Below are 22,144 nucleotides of genomic sequence, written 5' to 3'. Positions count from 1 at the left end.
GTTCTCTGGCGATTGAATATCGCGCATGGGGAGCTTCATGTAATTTTTCATGTACGCGCACAGTCGATTCCATCAGCAGTCAAGCCTAAAAATTATAATTTTGTTATCTTTAATTCGTTAAAAAACCGACAATCTTGTTAACTTCTATCAAATTTCGCCCGCAATTTTTTTGTAACGTCTTTTGAATTATTATGGCGTGAATACATGGGCGCAAGGCTGGCCCACTGGTGGGTGCAAAGTTCCTGTTCGTTGACGGCAGGGCATTCAAATCAGTGGTAACTTTACGTTGCAGACAGGGGATATATAGGTTGCAGATGACAGTTACCACACATAGTATTTTTACTTTTACGAAGGGAAAAATGGAAACGATATGCAAACGTCACTTTGCATTAATACAGAACTTATAAAAACAACATGAGACGTTTTTCTAAATCTGCCGCAATTGTGCCGTTGTAGCAAAAGACCAGAATTTTAACATGCTTTATTGTATATTACCTCTCCTTATCGCCTATTCTGCATATTGAATATTTCTTATAGGGGATAATATAACAGAATTAAATTAATTAACAACTAAATAAAATAACTGAAAGGAAGAACGATAAACGGACCAGTGGTCCGCCCGACAAAGAATAAATGGAGGACATGTAGGCACTAGTGATAATCGGCCACGACATAGGAAACTAAACGAATCGCTGGATAAACACGGCACAAGAATTTTTGAAGGGGCCGGCAATTCGTCGTGGCACACGGTAACAGATTCTTCTATAAGCTATACTGTGGTCACAGCCCACGAGAGCACCTTGACTCGACGCGCAGAGATCCAACTAGCCGCTATTAGAACTAGCCTACACTTCCCGACTAGGTGAGGCCTTAGAAGAGCACAAGAATGTATTTCCTACACAACATTCAATAACTATTCGTCCGATATCGTACTCGGACAATCTGATCTGAGTCAAAAACGAAAGCAGAAGTTTCAACCGGTGAATAATTAAGTAAGCCGGGTATGCGACTAGAAGACATCACCAGGCGTGAGTTTCGTCGGCCGACAAGGCGAGAGAATCGTTTGTGAGCCCTATAAGTCTAAGAAACGGTAAGCATATTCGAGGCAGTTGAATTCGGCCACGGTGGCTCGACAACAGACGTGCGCCGTAAAAACAGTGCGTCATAAACAATAACACATAATACAACGCGATACTCTCACGTTCGCAGAGCGCGCTATGGTAAGTTCTAAATTTCGCTCAAATTTTCACGAGAGAAAGGTTTCGCGCACATCAGTCACCCGCGCAACTTCAAAACACGACTTCCACATTCATAGCAGCGAGTTTCACATCCGAGACAGCAACGACAGCATGGAGGCATAGCAGCATTACGACGACCAGACGACGGCGGCGGCAAGATACACAGTGATGTAAATTGAAGGACAGAAATTCCGAATTGAACCCGGAAGGTAAATAGGAGTTAATAATGAAATTAGCTGGAACACAAGTGTCTAGTTGAATCCGCAGTTAACTCGGTTAGACGGACACGTTACGACGGCCACTGTATCAAATGATTTAGGCGAACCAGCCACTTGGAAACACTAATCTCTTATTCGCAAGCATATGGTTACGCAGAAACGTGATCAATAATTTTTTCGAGGTAGGGAGAAAATTACGTAGACTAGTTTCGAACGAGTAAAAAGAACGGCGAGAACAGCGCGCAGAGGTAAGTGTCCTAAATTCGACATGGAAGGTAAATGACAGGGCAGAATCGATCCTTCATTGTTGTATTGTTTGCTATACGAAAACGCAGTCGTTCGTCGTATGTCATCGACATCGTTGTTATTTGCCTCTGCCATAGCGAAAACGCTTGGGAATAGATTTATTTCCTGAGATATTACTGTTGAACATCATTAGGTCGCCTGGGTCATTAAATACTATTAACGATATTACATAGGAACTGAGTTATATGTGGCATCACGTGCCGAACGTTGTGGGCATACTACAAGCAGAGCACTTGGATGCGTCTAGAAGATTCCCCAAATTCTGCATGAAATTACTATATTATTGAATTGTTTTACCATTATTAATATCAGATTCTTTCTTTCACTGGGACTTTTATGTTGTTGCTACAGGTAGTGTTATGTTGTCCATGACATTCTATTATGATTCTATGTCAGGATATAATGTGCTCACAACAAAATACTATGACGGTTATCAGAAAAGTGATAGGTTGATCATCGTTGCAGCGTTGTGGTCATGGACGAAGTTTGTAAGCTTCAATCCACCTCTTGGAAACAAATACTTGTTTCCAAGAGGCGGATTGAGTCAGCCTAACAGAGCCCCTCTGACCGCTATTCGAAGATCACTAATCTTTGCACGCAACTGAAATGAATAGACAACATTAAATTCAGGCCTTTGTTATTAAACAGTTTTCACTAATAGTACTATTGCGCTATAGCCACCTGCCGGAACTGAATACGTTGGGAGCTTTCAGTCATTCTCGTTTGTGCCGATTTAACCTGGCAGTAACGTTATTTCTTACTAGGCTAGGTTTGCCGAAGCAGGATTCGAGGAAAACGAATTCAGCAGATGATTGAAACGTCTATACAGCAAGATATTACATTGCCTTTATTTGTAATCGCTTGATTTTGTTTTTAACTAAATTCCTTTATTAAGTAATCTGAAATTGTCCATCTGCAATGCAATGAAGGCATTCTGTACGAGTAAATAACTGAAGAATATTATTTAATTTTTCTTCTTGATTAGTTCCTAGTCTGCGTTTAAGCACTAATATATATATATATATATGTATATATACATATATAAAATTTAAAAACGAGAAACGTGTTCTTCGCTTGGCCCTAAAGCTTTTTGTCCTAAATCAATCTGGCAAGTAGCGGTGTTTGGAAGTCTTTGAATAGTAGTAATTGAACTTTCCTTTCATTCCGTGTTTTCATTGAATGTAGAAGCCCGTTTGCTTCTTCGGTGAATGCTTTTCAAGAAGCAAGCGACTTCTGGCGGATGTCTTAGCCAGGCCACTCGTGTTGAATGTTTTCTTTTTGCAAAATGCCTAAAAGAATCAGTTATTCTTGACACGTAGAACCTTCCCTCCACTGAAATGAGGATCATGCAAAATGCCTCTGTTCTGTCTGCGTTTAAAGGGTGCCCACATTTTTACTAGAAGTTCATTAATTTTGCATGTATTAAGAGTTCTGTATGATACCGAATATTTGAATTCCTTCCATTAACCGGCACAGAGCACCACCATTTGTTGTGGCTTCAGGACTTCAGGCTCCACGGACCACGGAATGGCTTCAGAGGTAGCACATTGTCATCGTTATAATTATTGTCATAATTATATGCTCGCTCAAGGTGCTTCGGAACACAATAAAAGGCTATTTTTCATCCAGTTCATATACCTTTTCCGTGCTTTTATCTCATGTTCAATGAAAACATTTGGCTACGTACGCTACAAAGCCCGCCAGCTCTATAACCTATATGCGTACACACTGTGACGACAGCAATGACCCAGCCACGACAATGCTAGCTCACAAAAGATAACTATTTCGATAACTACATTGAATCGTCTAATTTGCACTTATTATCGACATTTCTTCGTGTTTTCGTCATTTGGGACGTTCGTAAACAAGCAGAAGTGTTCACTTTTTCCAGAGCTAACACTGCGAGTGCTACAACTACTTGGCTAGGGTGATGAGATGGAGCAAAAATGGTACTATCGACGACTTGGCCGTCGCGAAGTCGTTCGCTTCATTTGTAACCTTTGGCCTTCCTTTCTACCAACGACGTTGACTGAAGCTATTGTTCAATGTGGCGGATAAAAGTGTTCTGATCTTGCCTAGAAGAGCGCATGCATTTCTGCGTGCCTGGACGTATCTGGGAAATCGCTTACCAGCTGTAGTCTCGAAAAGAAGAAAATTCGATCAAGTCGTCCGCCTGTTTGGGTTCCGTTCTTTGTGTGGACAGCAAGCCGTGTTAATATAAGGACAAGAGGACCGATATAACAGAGAAGGCTGGCCAGTGACAGTGTAGGGCCACAGCATGTCTACGAGCGTGTTAATCATATTAACGGCTGATAAAGTAACAAGAGTCGCGTAATCTTGCAACGACAGACACAAACAGACGGATTCCGACAACTATTGTGGATTATCTACTTCGTTGTGTATGTTAGAACTACAATCTATCGTTTCATTTATGGAAAAATATACGCAATTAGTAAATGGTCGCAGCTAGCGCATTGTGCTGTACTTTATTTGCTCCCTTAAACGACGTACCCTGGCGCATGATAATATCAATGAACGCTTATATTGTATTTGGTGTCAGGTCGATACCCAGATATTCCGTAGGTCCTCACCGTAGCTAGCAGATGATCATATGGTGATATTGGCAGATTATAGAGTTTGTTTACAAATGCGCGAGACAGTGCTACCTCGCAACAAGCTTGGTTTATTCCAATGTAGGATTGTTATTACTTTTACCCATGGTCCTGCTATTGTTGTGAGGCACGACATGAAAAGAAGTTCAGGACAAAAGTGAATCACCTATGATTCGATATCCGATCTGATCAGCAGTAGACACGGGTTACGTAACACAGTGTTTTGCTCTTAATTTTCCTATTCGTTTCGGCGATGATGGGAATTGCCGTATGTAATAATAGATACATACACGGTTGCTGCTCTGGCTAGGAGTCTTAATCCTACCTAATTTTGCTTGCCTTCTGGTTGTTGACTTCAGTGTGAGCGCGTGGCCGCTTTATAGATTTCCTATATAAAATAGTATTTTTTGTATTTTTTTCACTCGCCATATCATTAGGTCACAATAACACGGCAACATAACTTTGACCATGTAATTGCCTTGGGCTATAAGTCAAACTTTTGACAAACGTACGTTTGATCTGATAATTCTGTTAGTTACTTCAGAAGACCTACTTTCGCAAAATGGTTTTTATGGCCAAATTAGGCGTTAGGCGTTAGGCCTTATCCTATCCATAGCTTTACCTTGCATCAGTTTCTATGTTATTGTGTGAGTAGCATGCATCACCATTTATCTAAGGTCAGATATCAAAGCAAAATGGGTCCAAACATTCCAAGTGTACCTACTTGTAAAAAGGGCAACATAATTATTGCCAGTACGTCGTTTTCAAGACTGCTCTATGCAATCAGTGCTTTACAGGAAGTAAGTGCGGTTGGAAAGGTGTTGTCAAATACTGCCGGCTGTTAAAGAATATACCATCGAACTGGCATTACATTAAGCATATCTTTGTTAATTTATTTATACGAGTGCTATAGTCCAATACGAAAACATCCCTTGCGTAACACATGTATTTTAACATTAAATTAATTTTGTTATTAACTGACAATGAGCGCCATGAAGACATACGTCCATTGATATCTTCAAGTTTTCAATTGATCAATACAATAACTGGCCAGATAAGAAAACTCATTCACTCAATTGCTGAAATGGTGGGTATGCCTATTTGCAGACTGTTGTCGAACAAGCGTTCGCCAAGTAGGAAACAAACTGAATAAATCCATACTCATGTGTTCTGATACTCGAAATGGAGACAAGATCAGATGTTGGCGATATGATAGCGGTCGAAGTAGATACAGAGTTTGTTGTTGTTGGCCCTGCTATGCTATCTGACATGCGACATGTACGGCGACTCAGCGGGCGCCGCAATGACGCCGATGCCCATCGGGTGTCAATTTCGTTTGTGGAATTTGTGTTTTTCTCTTCAGCTATACAATGGCGGCAAACGGAGGCGCATGTACGTGTTAAAACAGTACAAGGCAGATAAAACACGCTTTTTACTCATTGGTCAATCTCGTGTGCTACATGACCAATGGCCCGCAATGGCGATCATCGTTTCAATGTTTTATTAAACAGCGTCACACGTATATCCTGTCACATTTCCCAAATTTATGACACATATAATTATCGGACTCCTTCGATTCTGGGCGTGTATCTTAATAACACGCTGACAGTCAGCTACTCAGTAATAATGGCTAGGAGCAAATAAGCAAAAAATTTGGTCAGGAAATGTTGATCGTCGCATAGAATTCGTTAGACAAATTGCTTTGGTATTTATACGCAGTACAAATATGAGATTAGGATTTATCTAGCGCGATTTAGTTGGTTCATAGAAATATGTTTAAACATTGTGCGCCACATATCTTGGGTTGGCATTGAGAACCCATGTTCTCGCTCGTGCTTTCGCTTAGTCGGTACGTCGTTTATGCGTATTAGTTCACTTACCCCTCACGCCTCGACGAGGTCCGACATCTATCGTCAGCACGGAGTGCTTTGTAAGATTTTTGCAGCTTCCTTTCCTCGTCCTTCCCTGATAGCACCAGAAAAGCTACAATTAACAAATCGTCATATGGCAGAGTATTCTATTCGCTCGGCCTCATACCATGTCAAGGCCAGAAGAAGATATGATACAGTTTCTATCTAGAGGAATATGTTTGTTTTTGGTTATTATAGTGCCTTTGCGTCGGTTGAGCCATTAATTTACCGGGCATTGTTATCTTCTCTCATTATGATAAACGTCTACATGCTTATATGTGTATAAATTTGTTTGGTATCAGTATGCATCAAGACGCCTATCGAGCCCGAACTGATAGCTGGATATAAAATACAATAGTATCTATAAACCATGTAACCAGCTGTTTTTTTTTTTGTTCTAGCGTGGAGAAAAGCTTTGACCCTAATTAAAAGTCGATATGTGAATCTGCCTAACCAGTAAGTAAAACGATTTGTTAAGTTGTAAGTTAGTGTAATCGAGATAAATGTTTGAATTTCATCAAAGCTCCCTGCTCGTTAAGGTTATACTCGATAGTACTGGTAGTTTTTAAAGAATTCATACAAGAGTCCGTAGAGTGTGGTAAGTTATTCGCTTCGAGGCTGCCAATCGTACAGAGATATAAAAGCACAAGGGCAGGTGTATCATGGAATTCTAGATCTGCGGCTTTTCCTCATAAAACCATCAGCTTTATTTTTGCTCTGCATTCATTGTCCATTTACCTAGTAGCAATTGCGTAACAAAATATCTAAAACAAGAGACAATTTCTGGGTAACCCGCTACAACAATACAGGCTCTTGAATTTTTCTTAATGACAGTTTCAAGAGTTTTATCCTCTTTGTTTTATTTCCTTATCAACGCTGTCCTGCGTCCTAAGCGAACTTCCGTCTTCAAGAATTAAGCCTTATACCACGCTTGTACTGAACTTCCTTTCTTTACTGAATACGTAGTAATTATGTATTTCTTCATCGTATATCGACCCTAAACGCGAGCCGCCTGCTAGCTCTGCTGTTCTCTGCTTAAGTTAACAAAGAGAATCGTTGATGCACTGACCGACGACATCCAGCAGCGTCACTTGTAGAACAACAGTTCCCGGCTTTATACCAGCGGCAACCAGTGGTTGTGCTATTTACTTAATTATGATTCTCTAATCTGGACAAGTGTTCCCGAAAGGACGTTGTTATTGATATCGATGATCATTGCTGTTCATAATATTGGTCATTACCGGCTTTCCTTCGTCCGCATCTGAGGTAAATCTCCTCGGCAGTAAGATCGGGCTCAGTGACCGTGATACGGGCTGGCCAAGTGAGGAACCGGTGACACGAAGCAAAATACTTTTGCCCTGCTTCATGCGGCTCCTGACAGAGGCAGCCACTGGTTTTGCTCGAATTTAACTATATATATATATATATATATATATATATATATATACGCTGATAGTGGACTTGCAGCTGTTGACACAACTAACTTACAGCGAATAAATGAACGGCAAGGTGAAACAATGGGAAGTGCACGGATTAAAATGCGATCTTGAAATGCAGATGTTTACAAACCATATGGACGCTGTTAGAAACGTGGAAAGATCGAGAGCTTAATAATAACATATAAACAACACACGCTTTGCAAAGTAGCCAAGCAGAAACAAGTGTTAGCAACTACAGAAAAAAAATGACATTTCCTATTGACAACATCAGTCCTTCTGTCAGCAGAATAGTAATGCTAGTATTCGCTTGCTCAGCTAGGGGTACCCCACAAGCGATGTCTATCAGGGCGCACATATGGCGGTCTTTTGGTGAATGACTCCGAAAGACGACATGTTGAAGAAGGCAGAAGCGTCCAAAATACAGCCACAGAAGCTGACATGTCGAAAATACGCCAGTAGCGCTAGAAATGCCGTAGCTAATTGAAAAATCAACTGAATATAGCGATGCTATTGATACATACTACTTAAACCATTCTATTACAAGCGTCTGTCTGTCTGTGGCTGTTTAACGCTCCTGCCGACGATGAGGCAGACGTGCTAGGTGGCGGCGACCGCAACACCTCAGTCTACTTCGATCCCACCATATTGAGAAGTGTGAGGTAATGAAGATGGCAGCTGATGGATTCGTCTGACTGTCTGTCGGCCGTGAGGTGACGTACACGATGTTTCCGCGTTTCTATCTTTGCAATAGTTTTGCCTTTACCGTTGAAAGGACGGGGTAAAAAAAATAAGCAGCTAATAATTAACCGTTCCTCATACGTACTCGTATATTTCTTAAAGGGTTTGAAAAGCATAAGCTTCGCTGGCTGAAGTCTCTGAGGCTTCTGTTCTGAAGCGTCTACGACAGGCTTTGGAATATAAGAGCTCTGGGGCAGTAAACAATGCGATGAATCGTGTTAGCAGGATCGTATACTAGAAAAGTAATGTAACTTTAGACCTTTTCATAGACGTAACTGTATACATATACATTTACGTACACCATCCCGTATGTTAATGCATGTTTTATTGCTCACGTGGTCCGGTCAGTGTTCTAACCGGTGACTCTCATGAAAATACGATGCTTTGTCTTGTAAGTTATCACAACTAGTTCACAATATCGTAATAAGTTAGAATGATACAGTGAGAAACAACGAGAGACAGTCCAAACGTAGTGGCAATATAAAGTAAGGAGTACAGGAAAAATGGTAGACTACATCCGCCGCTGCTGTCGCTTCTGCTGCCAAGCTATGGGTACTATTGTGAGATTGTTGTATAAAATTAGTTGTCACATGGCTGTAGTAATGGAAGACAGATCGTGTTGGACTCTGTCTATCCAGCCCTAGTGGAACGGGGGATCGGCTACAACGAATCGCGGTCCAGCGAGCAGATCATCCCAGCGGCGAGTTGCCGCTGTTGCTTCGTAACGCTCGCTCGTCGTCCGGCCCCCTCTCTTCAACCCCTAAATAAAACTAGTTCGTATCATGTACCCTCGTATGATCTGTTTTTGCGTTGTTTTCTCCGATCCGAGCCGTCGCCACAAATCTGGACACAGATAGGAAATTCTGGAGACACAGAAAAAAAGCTTGGAAGCAGGGAGCCGCCACTGGACAAACAAACGAATGACGGTTATTTGTCGGCGATGTTTTTTCGGGCGGAGACGACAGAAAGAGGAAGTCTAGGCAGGGATTAGTTTGTCGAGCGTAATTCAGCGTTGATGTACACAGACGCGTTTAAAGATGCGTTCAGCGAGAGATATTCGTTGAGGTCGCTGTCATAGCCGCTGTTGTTGAAGCAATAGTAGCGCTAGTAGTAATCCTCTTGTCGGAAAATATTGGATTAGAGTTGTGGTTGTAATCTTGGTGGTCGGCAAAATAAAGATGCTAATGCTGGCGGGAGGGACGCACGCTATTCAGGCGAGCCTGGCAATACTCACGCAAGAGCTGGCTCGCGAATGGACTGCAATGGTTGGACACAGAACAGACCCTTAAGGGCTGGGTAAGATACAGTGGTGACACTGTACGATCTGGCCGGAGCAGATGATTGGTTTATTTACATTAGACGAAAAAGAGTACAAACTTATAAGAATACGCTCTTGTTTTGCTTCCGTTTGCCATATCGGACGTGGAAAAAAGTTTCGCCGGCCCCATTCGGTTGCTACGCCCTATACGAGATATTAGCTTCTTGTATTGGACTAAATTTATATACGTTTCCCTACTGCACAAATGGATAATTAACATTAGCTCAGTGTCGCGGTGTAAATTCATACAATTGAATTATCGCGTTGACTTTACGACAGGTAACTACTTGACTACGATAGTGTAACACCTATGATCTGCTTCGTAGAAGGACGTGAACGTCTTTTTTTGCCTGAATATTTATTAAGTCGTGCATAATTGAAACATGACTGAAAAATCATCAGGCTATTAGAGATTGAAGATAGATAGTTTTATTTTGCCAAAAGTTTAATAGTTCTTTTGGCACCCAAACACGACACGATTTGGTTGTAATGTGGAATTGATCATACTTTTTTCACTAGTCTGCCAAAGACGGGTGGCCGGACAGCGAACGTCTCTAAGTATCTTCAATGAGGCCGAAACGCATCTATTGGAAGTATGAGCTGGTTTTTGGTAAAACGCGTATGAAACGACAAAAATCTCATATTTATTGTAAGCGAGCTCTAGTATCTTGAAATTAAAAATCAATACATTGTTGTTATGATGGGTAGTTATTGACACGTTGCCGTTGAGTGCGCCGTTATTCGTTAATACAGGCAATGATTTCTAGCAGCCAGCCAAGCAATAGCTCAGGCGGGTTTCGAAAGCGTTCCCGGGACCAGGACTTCACAGAAGTGAAGAAACCTTCACTTTACTTAAACCGTATCCATCCACCATCCATTTGTCGATCTTTGAGGTGAATACATCGAATGGACTAGATAGCAAATTGTATGATAAATTGTAAATGACAACAGAAATCGCTCTGAAAACCCAATGACGTCCGACCCTTGGTGCTGTTATTCGTGATTTCGTGCGATATCTGCCTGTATTCATTTGAAGTATTTTGGTACGAACTGGTTCGGCGAAAGCAATGAACGAGGCGCTCGGATCGCTTGCTCGTCCCACGATACACTTATCACAGATCGCAGCGACATCGTGTCGACTACCAAAAAAAAAACTAAAAAACGAATAGGAATAGGCGATTCAATCACCACCACTTGTTTTTACTCAAGTACGCCGAGGTCAATCTTACTACTTGATTTAGAGGAGCATTAACACTAAAAGCATTCGTTGAGCAGGTAGCCGAACTTTGTTAGCCTTTTTAGCTTCTGGTGTTGATTGTTTATGCGGACAAATGACACTGTAGGTAGCTCCTATCAGTCATCACTTTTGTCCTCCTAACCTGTATATTGAGCCGTAAAATAATACGACTGATAGGATTGATCTCGCCGACAGCCATCCGCATTGCTCAAACGCCAGATATCGATCTGCAAGCATCAGCGCTGTACGAGATTATCTACTGCAGTTACCATGGAAAGCCGCCTGTTGTCGTCACGATTGGGTCGTCGAATACACCAGGCCCAGATCGCGTGAAAGTTAATAGTATCCGCTGGCGCTTCCGGTGGCACTGCAATCGAACAAAAACGTCTATAAAAGGACGTGACATCTGGCCGGCCATATGTTGCTAAACTAGCACTACAAAAATGTACGATGGCTTGACCAGACAACTGGACAGATATACTGGACGCAGCGTGGCCTGTTTCACTTATGTGCAAAGTGTTCGATTTCGAATAATCATTTCAGAATTTCTAAGAGTGGAACCTATGCTTCTGATGAGGCTTGTACCTTAAACCATCGCCATAGCATGCTCGCTCATAATACCAATGCCCGCCTTTACACCCAGCGTAGCGCAACGCTCGCCGAGCGTTGAAGCTTACTAAGTGAGTTATCATAGGATTACAGGCAGGTTCTGCATATACTCGTACATGGTCGTATCGGTACAAATAACAGGTTACCATTCCACCCAAATTAGCTCTTAACGTGCCAATTCATCAGTTGCAATTAATCTAGGCTATATGCTAGAGATACGAACGTTTACGGCTTTGTACAATAGATCTATGATATATATATACCCTTCTAGCGAGTTCCTTTGTGGTGATGCGTTCGTATCTATGTGTTGATTGATGTTTATGTTATTTCGGGATAGTTTTTATCAAATCACTCTGTTTTACACAGCGGTTTGTGTGTTGTTGGAATAGCCATTTGTTTATTATTATTATTATATTATTTGTTTATTACGCGATTATTGGAAACGATACGAGCTGTTTAACTCGTATGGCGTCGTCAAACGAAATGTTTAAACAGAATAAAGTCGACGTAGTAAAGAGAATTCTTACAGGACAAAATCGATTTGTCTTTGTGTCGTTCTGCAATGTACAATCCTAAAGGTGAAAATCTACTTTTGGTTGTTTTTCCAGCTTCCGCTTAGCGATATGGCTGCTGTCGACGTCTTTGGAAAAAAAGTATGCATGTCGCGAATGTCCTGGGAGGTTACTGATTAAGAGTTTGGCTCGTTCGCGTTGAAGTGACACGAAGCAGGGACGAGTAACGAAGGAGCTAGTGATTCAAGTTCCGAGATGACTATAAGCAGTAAACATCGAAATAGATTCATACTGCTTTTGGTAGCCTCATTGGGTTTGCTTTAATGGTTTTTGCCGTTACTTTTGCTTTTCATTTTTGTTTGCTGTCTTTATTGTGAGTCGGCTAATAGTTTGGATATAAGGCGATAAGAACAAGGGGTAGCTTATGGATCGTCCGCACGGCTGGCTCTGTCCGTTGCTGGACGAAAAAAAAATAACGATACGAATGGACCGATCTTCTCTATTTTCCTATTGCTAACAAATGAGTGAGCGTTGTTGAGTCAATCAGGACACCATACCGTCAGCAGATGTGTGCGTGACTCGTCAGATAGTTGGGCAGGGAGACAATTGGGGCCTCCGGAAGTGTACTCCTCTGCGGTTGTCAGTAGACCCATGTGGAAGCCAGCTGGGTTAAGTGGGCCTGCCATAGATCGAATAATAAATGAAAATCAGATCTAACAGCAGCCCTTCAACTTCACCTTCGGTAAGCCATTGTTCTGTAAGCTATGAGAGTAAAAGTTCTTGCCACTTAGGTCAGCGCCTGTGGATCACTGCGTATTGAGGAAATCGCCCGCAGAAACCTACTCAACCAATTCTCAATATGAAGTTCTTCATATAGCTAGGGAAACACGAGCCACCTCGGAAAATGCATTCGCACTCTGTTTATAGCTCTGTGTGGTAAGACGTTAAGAACATTAGCCAACAAATCAGAATTAACCACAATATGGCATAATAATGGAGATAAAAATACTTCTGAGAAAGTTCCTGTTGATTCACATCTAATACCCATGCACTGAGTGTTCGCTGTTATTGTCAGTTCAGTGTTCTGACCAATTACATCTTTTTCAGAGAATCTGAATACGGAATCTACAAGAAACTATTTTACATATGTGATTGCTTTGTACTCGGCTGTTTCATACGACTTTTGATTGGCTAAACATGAATGGTCGAATTAGAAGACGATGAAATGAATCACATAGCACACGAAAGAGATCATACATTATATTAGTACTATATAATATAATGCTTTTCCTAAAGGAGCGATTTATTTTGGCGTCTGAATAGACGATCACGTATCGCGCGCATAAATGATTCCATAAGATGCGAAGCTACCTAGAGAATTCGAGTTTATATAGCTAGCAGAACCAGCATCAGTCTCGCTTAACCTCAACGAAGCATTTGTAGCGAGTTCAATGCACTTCGGTCCATGAGAGCGCTGGCGTTGTGAACGCAGTATACGTTGGATGAATTATGTCTGAAATGATCTTGGACTCCTCTACGCTACGTGATCATAGTAATCATTATCGAGTTGACTCGATAGGTGTTGCATGGAGCAGGAATTATCAGGAATCTCCCGGCGCATCGTTCCGAGAACACGAACAGAACGTTTTCCCAATTGACATACTATAGGAGGCCTCACAGCTAAATTGAACAACAGTGCGCGTATTACCATGGCGGAGTGTGCCATAGCCGCAGATGAGGCAGGACCATGTGAAACGACTGAAGGGTAATAAGGCGGTATTCATGTTGAATCAAATATAAGGTTAAAAAATGTACATGGTAGATTGAGGCCTACCGACTGTGGCCAACCGCTATTCGGTTTATTGACACAATAGCAGGAACAACAGCAGGAACAACAGCCGGTATTACGAGCGTTAAATAGTGGTTCTGAACGCACAGTGGCGCCATGCTAAAGTGGATGGCGGCAAAAGTAAGAGTACTCCAACGATTGACGAGAGTCGTCCCGATCTAAGATCCGTGTAGTTCGAACACATGGTATCTTGCCAGGAAACTAGCGAGATAGAAGCTTCGCAGAAACTGTTTGGTAGAATTAGAATTCTCTGAAAACTTGAATAAATCTTACCACTTATTTTATTAGGGATGAGTTTGTTTGCGCACGTATACAGGGGAAAATGAAATACAAATAGCAGGGAACAGAAACAAATTTCATTTTCAATCTTTGCAGTTCGAAAACCTAACCTAGATAGTAGAAAAGATCTATTTTCAAACGACCGTTGTCATCAAACATATAAAGAATACAAGTAATTTTTACCTAATTACAATATAATTCCTCTACATAGGCAGTCCGAACCTACGCTAATGGTAAATTCAACAAAAACAATCGTTTTAATCGTTAAGGCTTGTTTGTTACTTTTATGAAAACGATCAATTCGTCAGTCATTTTTGGCCTATGCAATATTATATAATTGACTATGAAAATTCTGTAGAAACCGAAAGTCCTTCTTTATCTCGGGTGATAAATAAGAAAAGGGCCGGCAAGCCATAACTAGCGATCCATCTTATCCGTCCATTCTCTATATTAACATTTGTTTTCCCAATAGTATTGGCAGAAGTGATTTTTACAAGTAATCACATCTCTTCTCTCTCTCTCGCATTTTCTTCACAGACTCTCAGCCTTGTGTAAAAATTTGATAGTTGTATCCTTTTAGGCACAAACTCAATTAATCACGAGACCATATACGTAACCATTTATATAACAAATAAAGATGGACGACTGCGACTAGTAGGTGGTCATCATTCGGGTCTCACTGACAGTCCTATGTGTAGTCATCTGACGGAATAAGTTGCGGATCTGTGTGCGCCTGTCTGCCTGATTTGGCCTGACTTTGAGTTGGACCTGACTTTCGTTGGCTTGCTCGTCGTCCATTTACGCGATTTCCTGTGGCTTTTTCCATGTCATCGTCGTTATTAAAACGGCTTCAAAATTATTTCAGCATGCATAAGACGATGCTGGCTCTCACAATCGATTGACAAGAATATGGTTATTATTATTATTATTACGTGGCATTGGCAAACGTAAGGGAGATTGACCTGATATTATCTATATCGTAACTGATGTCTCCATATTCAAATTAGACGCTTGTCAAATGTCTCTAACAAAAATGGTTATATGTGTACATCGGTTACGTTTGTTAGGTTGCTGCGAACGAACCCAGTAGACTTTGCAATTGAATAAACTTTCAGCTAATTGGGCTATATTGGAGGCTATGCTATTGGGGATAGTTTTTTGATAGGTGTAAGAAGGATCCCGCTCGTAGGAGCCATATAGGTACCATTCGTATTAGCATATGCAATTTGTCTATCTAGAACTGTATCGAAGTAAATCGACAGTAAGATACGCTTGCCCACCAGTACGAGCATGGAAATGCTCGCATGTGGAAGGCATGGGGAAGCCTCGCACTTGCATGTACCTAGAATAGGCGGGCTGAAGTCAGCATCGGATATTCCTCTGCTAAATCCGAGACGTAGTCGAGAGACTGCGTGCTAATGGTATGCCACTCGAGATAGCAAACCGCAATCATTTCTTAATTCTCAGCAAGTATTTCATAGTGGTAAATGCATATTATGATCACTACAGCTTATTCGACATGGATTTAGGATCACACTATTCGCTCTAAACATTGAATTATGCCTTATCTGTGGCGACCGTTTGGTGTAGACATGTTTATTGATCAAAGTTTCGTAAATGGCTTGTGCAATACACTGCACACATCTCTCGAGCCTAGAGTCAATTTATGGGCGGCTCATTTTTACCCAGTTTTTGCGTTTTCGGTGCTTAGCTTAGATGTTTCTAACAGGTTATACATAAAGCTAAAGTTCTACATTCCAAGCTTCGTTTTCATGAGACATTCCCTTGATTGCGACAGTGTGTTCTCACTTCTTAGGTCCCGAAGCTCCATTCTTGAAATGATCCATCACCGCCGCTCCTTTGCCGAAGGTCTCCTTCTCCTAATGTTCCCCCACCCATTTTCGATGAATTCACAGACACAAAAACCTGACCAGTTTCTAAAGTTTTCTAGAAAGCTGGGGTATCCACTCAGAAAGTTCTGTCTGCTAGCGATGCCTAGTTGAATAATTATTCAGTTTCAAAAATTATCCAGTTCGCTTGTAACAATTATACATTGCTACTTAAGTATAACAACATACTATAGATGAACGCTGTGATGTCGACTCAAAATATAGGAGATTTCATATCACCACATATCCATATATAAATCATAGAAGCTGTCTAAGAAGGCCGTATATAAACATGCTATGTTAATTATCATCGACGATCTCTTGCCCGATTGGCTTGTTAGGAATGCCGCAGTCGGCTGATAACCCTTGGCTCATAAACGTAACCCGCTAACGCAAATTTCGTGTGGTAGCAACTGTTTTTAGATTCTCATCTGAGAAAAAAAGACTCGACTGTTCGGTCAGCCGGGCTATTGTTACGCACCGAATTGCTAGTACAGGTAAGCTTTATTGTTTTGCTTGATTATATGCTGTTTATTCGCCCAGTCTGTATTCAAGTCATGCTTAAATCAAATGGCTTATTTGGCAGTCTCGCTATTGTTTTTACCCAGTAAACGAATATTTCGATAACTCGAGTCAGAATATCGATAACTATAGGCACATAAGAGCAACTTGTTGTACCAACAAAACTTGCACTGGGCATTCCCTTCAAAAGAAACTGTAATTTAATTTAGCTGATAGAAGATTTTACGTTAACAAACCGATGAAGAGCTTTTCTGGGCTTCTGCCCGAAGCAAAGTCACTTCACTTTGTGCGGGTCCCTGTTCGAGATTGAGGTATATGAGCAGAAATTTACAGAAAAATTGCTCAATTTAATAATTACGATCTGCGTTGAGGCGTCCTTTGTTGTTGAACGCAACAGAAAAAACATAATTTAGCCTTATAAACCTTTTTACCAGGTCGCTTTAAAAGTGGCGATCTTCACGAAGCTTCACTGCAGATAGACCTCATTCTGTTGTCAGCAGTAGAGAAGCGGTGCTTTTCGGTTAAACTCGATAATATTTTCTTCAATGATCGCCAAAACCGCGTATAAGTATTGAAAGTTCAATGTGAAAATCGCGTACAGAGAATGTAGATTCACATACATGGATTCAACACTTATGTATTGATAAAGGTCAGAAGAAATTAACGAAGCAACTGCTAATACTAGACTATTAGAAGTTTTATTGTTACTTTTGTCCTGATTATGTTGTAATGTGAACAAATATTCCCACTAGTCTAGATGTTCAAATCGTTTGCAAAAAATTTAGCTGATGAAGACCTTTGTCTTTGTTGTGTGATGTGTTGGCTAACATTCCAATTTTTAATCTTCATTCGTTTAACTGATTAACGCCGAACCGTCATCAACCGTTCCGCAACGAAGATATAGAAAACAATTCCCAATCTTGTTGGCTGATAGGTACGTATTTGTTGGCGTGGGTAATGACTGTTTTCGCCTATTCTTAATAACAACTATAACACGATCTACGCGTCACAGAACGGGGCGCATCCGAAAATCCGAGAATGTTGACTGAGCGTTCACGACGTCGTCAATGGAGCATGTGCAGGCTTACCTAGGGTTAAAATCGGACTGGTAAGTCAATCAGATGATTGACCAAATGATCGATTTCCACGCGCTATATCCTTACTGCTGGGAAGGATGAAGGTCGTTTGCATATTTGTTTTGGTGCATTCTATGGGTATAAAACATTGCCTGCTTTCATCGAATGGTAGAGAATGAGCGACATTCTCGTCGCTGGAGGCAACTGCTTCATTAGCGACTGCAGCTGAAGCTATGATGATTGTTCAACGTCTATACTGTGATTCGATGTGAGACGAGTGATGCGGTGCGATGAACTGAAAAGCAAGGTCAAAGGATTTAACGGAAAAAATACCCGCAGAGCTTCCGCGAGTGGACACGGCTACTTGTTGTATCTGTAGGCGGCCATGAATGTGCAGTAAAGTATAAAAGAATCATTGTTCTTGTGATTACTCCTTGAGCAATGGATCAGTTGTAATAACATTAATAAAAGCTGATACTTGAAATAACACCGACCTTTCTGCAGCGTCATACAGTTGTTACCGATGGTTACATTGCAAAAACATAATTGCCAAGCACACCCACTCTATTTTGAATGTTATATCACAAAGTAAGGCTTCAGCGTATGTCGAGCTGATATTTTAAGCTTAATTCTGTGACTGGCAATAAGTGAGGCACTTTTTGTCTTGTTTTTTGTTTGACTGTAACATTTGTCTACCAAGCAATGCTCGACCTTTATGCGCTGTTTATACAAGGTGTGAGCTTTTTGTATATATTTTTCTGTTGATTAAATTTCTTTCATAAAAAATTGACCATGTCATGATTACATCAATGAGTGTCAGTGATGAGTAATAGCAGCACCTATCGCTTGGCTGCAGGCTTTATTCATTGCGTTTTTGTTGCTATTCACACCTGTAAGGGGCATTTCTATTATTTGTAAGTCTCATAACAATCTTGTCTTGCCGCACTCGTATTAACGCGACAGAACAAACACTTTACCCTGTTGCCCTATTTACGTGTCGCATGCTGGCGCCATGTTAACTAGCATGTTAACGTTACATGGATTACGGCACACTCAGCTGCTCGAGCACGTCATCGGGGTTATAGTAGACCCGTCTTAGTTTAAGCCTATGTCTCTCGTAGGACGCCTGTCCGTGCGACCAAGGGTTTATATGATTTGTACTGTCGAACATTGATGTCCCCGGGGCCCAAACGGATAATGTACAAATGGAGTAAATGGATAACATATGGCGAAATTTCCCTATTTTCCATTCGTAGCGAATTGTCTCCGCCCTTGTTTAGAAAAATAGCCGAAAAAAGTGACTTGTAGTGTAACAACTTCACAGCCACTATTAAACAGTCACGTGTGAACGTTTTCTACTTCCGGTCCGGACTGTCCAGCAGTTTCCTTACATCTTCCGTTAGCTGGGCCGAAACAAGCCCATATAGACATGTATAGTTAGATGCGAAGGAACGACTGTCGCTGTTCATATCACTACTAACAGGCTGTGGTAAATGTGCGCTTCGTTGGGTGTCTATACGCTTGTATCTATATATATATATCCTATATCTGACTATGCAGTGGTAGCGTCAACACAAAAGTGCAATCACAGAAGTAATAACGACTAGTCTCCAATCGAGATCATTATAAGTGTCACTATTATTGCACTGGTAGTTGAATAGCAGGCGCACCTCAGCGGTAGCATTAACGGAGAGTTCACTAGCACACACGTTTCCTTTCTCTGATCTTTGCCCATCTTTTTTCATTTGTGGCCAGTGGTAGTTAAGGGCCTACTCTTTAAGGCTCATTTTTAGAATTTGCCATTCATCGCAGCGCTTTCATATGGATATAATACATACATTCGCATACCTCAAGGCATTCTTGCCCGGGAATCGCTACTACAGGTCGCTGGATACGAATGGAAGATAATGATGACAAACGGTCATATGCTGGATAGCGATAACCAAAAAATAAGGTGAGAATGTATACTTATATATAGACAGACCGAAGCTACCCTAACAAGAAAATGAAGGGCCGAAGATGGATGGAAAAGATGCAGCATAATTGTCGTTGTTACTGGAGGATCAACCTGCCGCTAACAGCATCCAAAGGCATCTATAGTCGTTAAGGTGCTGTTGGACGACGAGGCCGAGCGGGCAGTTTCGTTCTTTGCTAACCCCAGATAGTTCCTGGCTAGAACGATAGTGACTCGCGCCCGAGACAGTCTTGTAGAAGATATTATTAGGAGTCTTTGCAAGTGCTATTGTCGCCTTCATTCAGATTTGATGATGTTGCTGGAGCAGTTAAATATCAGTAACAGAAGGAAAATGAAGGGAAGGGTCTTCGATCGTCGTGGTTTACTTCGTTGCTTCGAATACAATGTTGGAAGACGGTACACCATTGCTGTTGCTCTAAAACCAGCACTCCGTGATAACTTACGCGACGAATTATATTGCATATAGTAGCGTTTATTTCAGTATCGAATGACAGCTTTAGCATGTGCTTTAAACGTGTGTACCCAGCCCACCGGGATCGCGTGCAGAAACATACACCAACAAAAAATTGCTGGACTTTATCATTATGAGTAGCCGTTACGTGTCCATGCAGAGAGGAGCGTGCTGAACGTTTCCGCTACATTTCATATATAGATATGTATATACGCCAAGCGTGGTAATAATTAGTAAATAGCAACGCAAAAATGGGTATCGTCATGCTAACATAGCACGCTCTGTAAAGAAAGGCGTGCTATCTGAGTAAACTAGAGCTAGTCGCGACTTGTAACAGCGTTGCTTATTCTCCATATGTTTCTGTTTGTAATCAGTTGAGCGTAAGCATGAATTATTTTTACTTAACTTGACCGTAACAACTTAACCAGTATATGCTCAGACATTGTCTGCATTTAGCGTTAAGGCAGACGTTTGGCTGGCTAATGTTATAGCCGTTTTCAAAACGATTCCTATCATCTATGGCATTGTATTTAGATTGCGTCCTTTAGAAAAGTTTCACAGAACAGCTAGACTAGAAGCCACCTCACTCTCGAATGGTGGTCGATTCGATAACTCTCTCTAACCCTAACGGTTATAGTTCAGAGTGACAGAGTATTTTCCATCGAGATGATTTCTTTAATGTATAGGTGTAGATTAGAACAGGAAATTAGCTTTATTTATGGGACATAGTATAGGCGATAGGTACCCTGCGCGTTCCTGCGTATAACGCGCGTTCCATAGTAACTATGACAATTATGTAAGAACTTTTGTACTGCAGCGGCGTAATGCCCATGTTCGTAGAACGTTTCCCGCGTTTCATTGGTACAGTATCTGTTCCCAGCAAGGCTAAACGTTCCAACAAGTGAGAGAAGGTAATCTATCTTCGCCGTTGTATCATTCATCCTATACAATTTCCTGATGAATGGATCGTGTAGCCGTGTCACTATAACCAGATATGTTATTTCGATCCAAAGGAAGGTTAATAACCGTTTAGCGTGAATACGATGAGCACACTTGATGAGAGAGAGCTACAGTATTTTACAAAAAATTGTTCCTTAGGAGTGAGACCCTTTTCACATAGAAACGAGAAAAAAACGGGGGGCTTATTCTTCGATTTCCATAACGGCAGAGCGGTAGTTCGCATTCGATGGGATAACTTCCATATTCATTCGTTGCACTTCTCTCTAACGTGCACCAATCCTAGTTATGGTCATAGGGATTGATAACGTTGAGTTGGTGATTCGGGTCAATCTTTTTCAAGCACCCCTCTCTATCTCTCTTTTCATATATATATATATTATCTTTTTTCTTACCCTCTTTCTTTCTTTTTGTCTTGTCAGCATGTGTGAAAGTTATCTCCGGAGCAGACCACTATAGTCGTAGGTTAATTGTGGTTAGTGGGTCGACTACAGACAGATATCTGTTGTATTTATTCGTTGTGAAGAAGTGTATAGCCGTCGTGCATAAGCGGAGAACCCTATTGTCACCATGACTTCGGATCGAATCCATGAAGCGAAAAGCGAGGGCCAGACGACAGCAAATTTGTGAGCAGGCGTTGATCTAATTCCGATCAGTTTCAGCGACTTCTTGAATAGTAAATGTGATAGGGGCCTCTAAAAAACAAGGACACGTCTTCGTGCGTATTAATAGTAACATTATCGTCAGCTTAAACCCGCAAAGACCCCCAAAACCCTGAAACTATGAAACAGCTTCGAAGTCTTTTTGCGAATTATTGAAGATTCGCTCTTTAAATTGGTAAAGCGTTGTCGGTCAACTAACAAAGCCCAAGTTAGTAACCAGTTATTGCCTTTTACAGATGAAGTGCAATAGTTCAGGTCATGCTATAAAACGTGAAGCAGTCCATAGTTGTTTAAGGTGTTTCCGTATAAATATAATAGATGATATTTAATCATTGAAAAATGGCGGA

The 22,144-nt window shown here is 41.2% G+C and overlaps 1 protein-coding gene and 1 long non-coding RNA gene across 2 annotated transcripts in view; both read left to right on the top strand.

Moving 5' to 3' along the window:
• The window catches only part of LOC111247138 (uncharacterized), a 106,791-nt gene that overhangs the window by 17,826 nt on the left and 66,821 nt on the right, over positions 1 to 22,144 (top strand). The gene's annotated exons all lie outside the window — the stretch shown is intronic.
• Positions 1,463 to 22,144, top strand: part of LOC111247319 (uncharacterized) — a 50,474-nt gene continuing 29,792 nt past the window's right edge. Inside the window, exons 1-4 of the long non-coding RNA XR_002672085.2 lie at positions 1,463 to 4,161; positions 6,686 to 6,740; positions 12,234 to 12,879; positions 16,565 to 16,651. This is a non-coding gene — a long non-coding RNA (uncharacterized LOC111247319). The remainder of the gene's footprint in view (positions 4,162 to 6,685; positions 6,741 to 12,233; positions 12,880 to 16,564; positions 16,652 to 22,144) is intronic.

The sequence above is a fragment of the Varroa destructor genome, unplaced genomic scaffold (assembly GCF_002443255.2).
Source record: "Varroa destructor unplaced genomic scaffold, Vdes_3.0 BEIS01000003.1, whole genome shotgun sequence".
Taxonomy (NCBI): domain Eukaryota; kingdom Metazoa; phylum Arthropoda; class Arachnida; order Mesostigmata; family Varroidae; genus Varroa; species Varroa destructor.
This window is presented reverse-complemented; position numbering and strand designations above follow the sequence as displayed.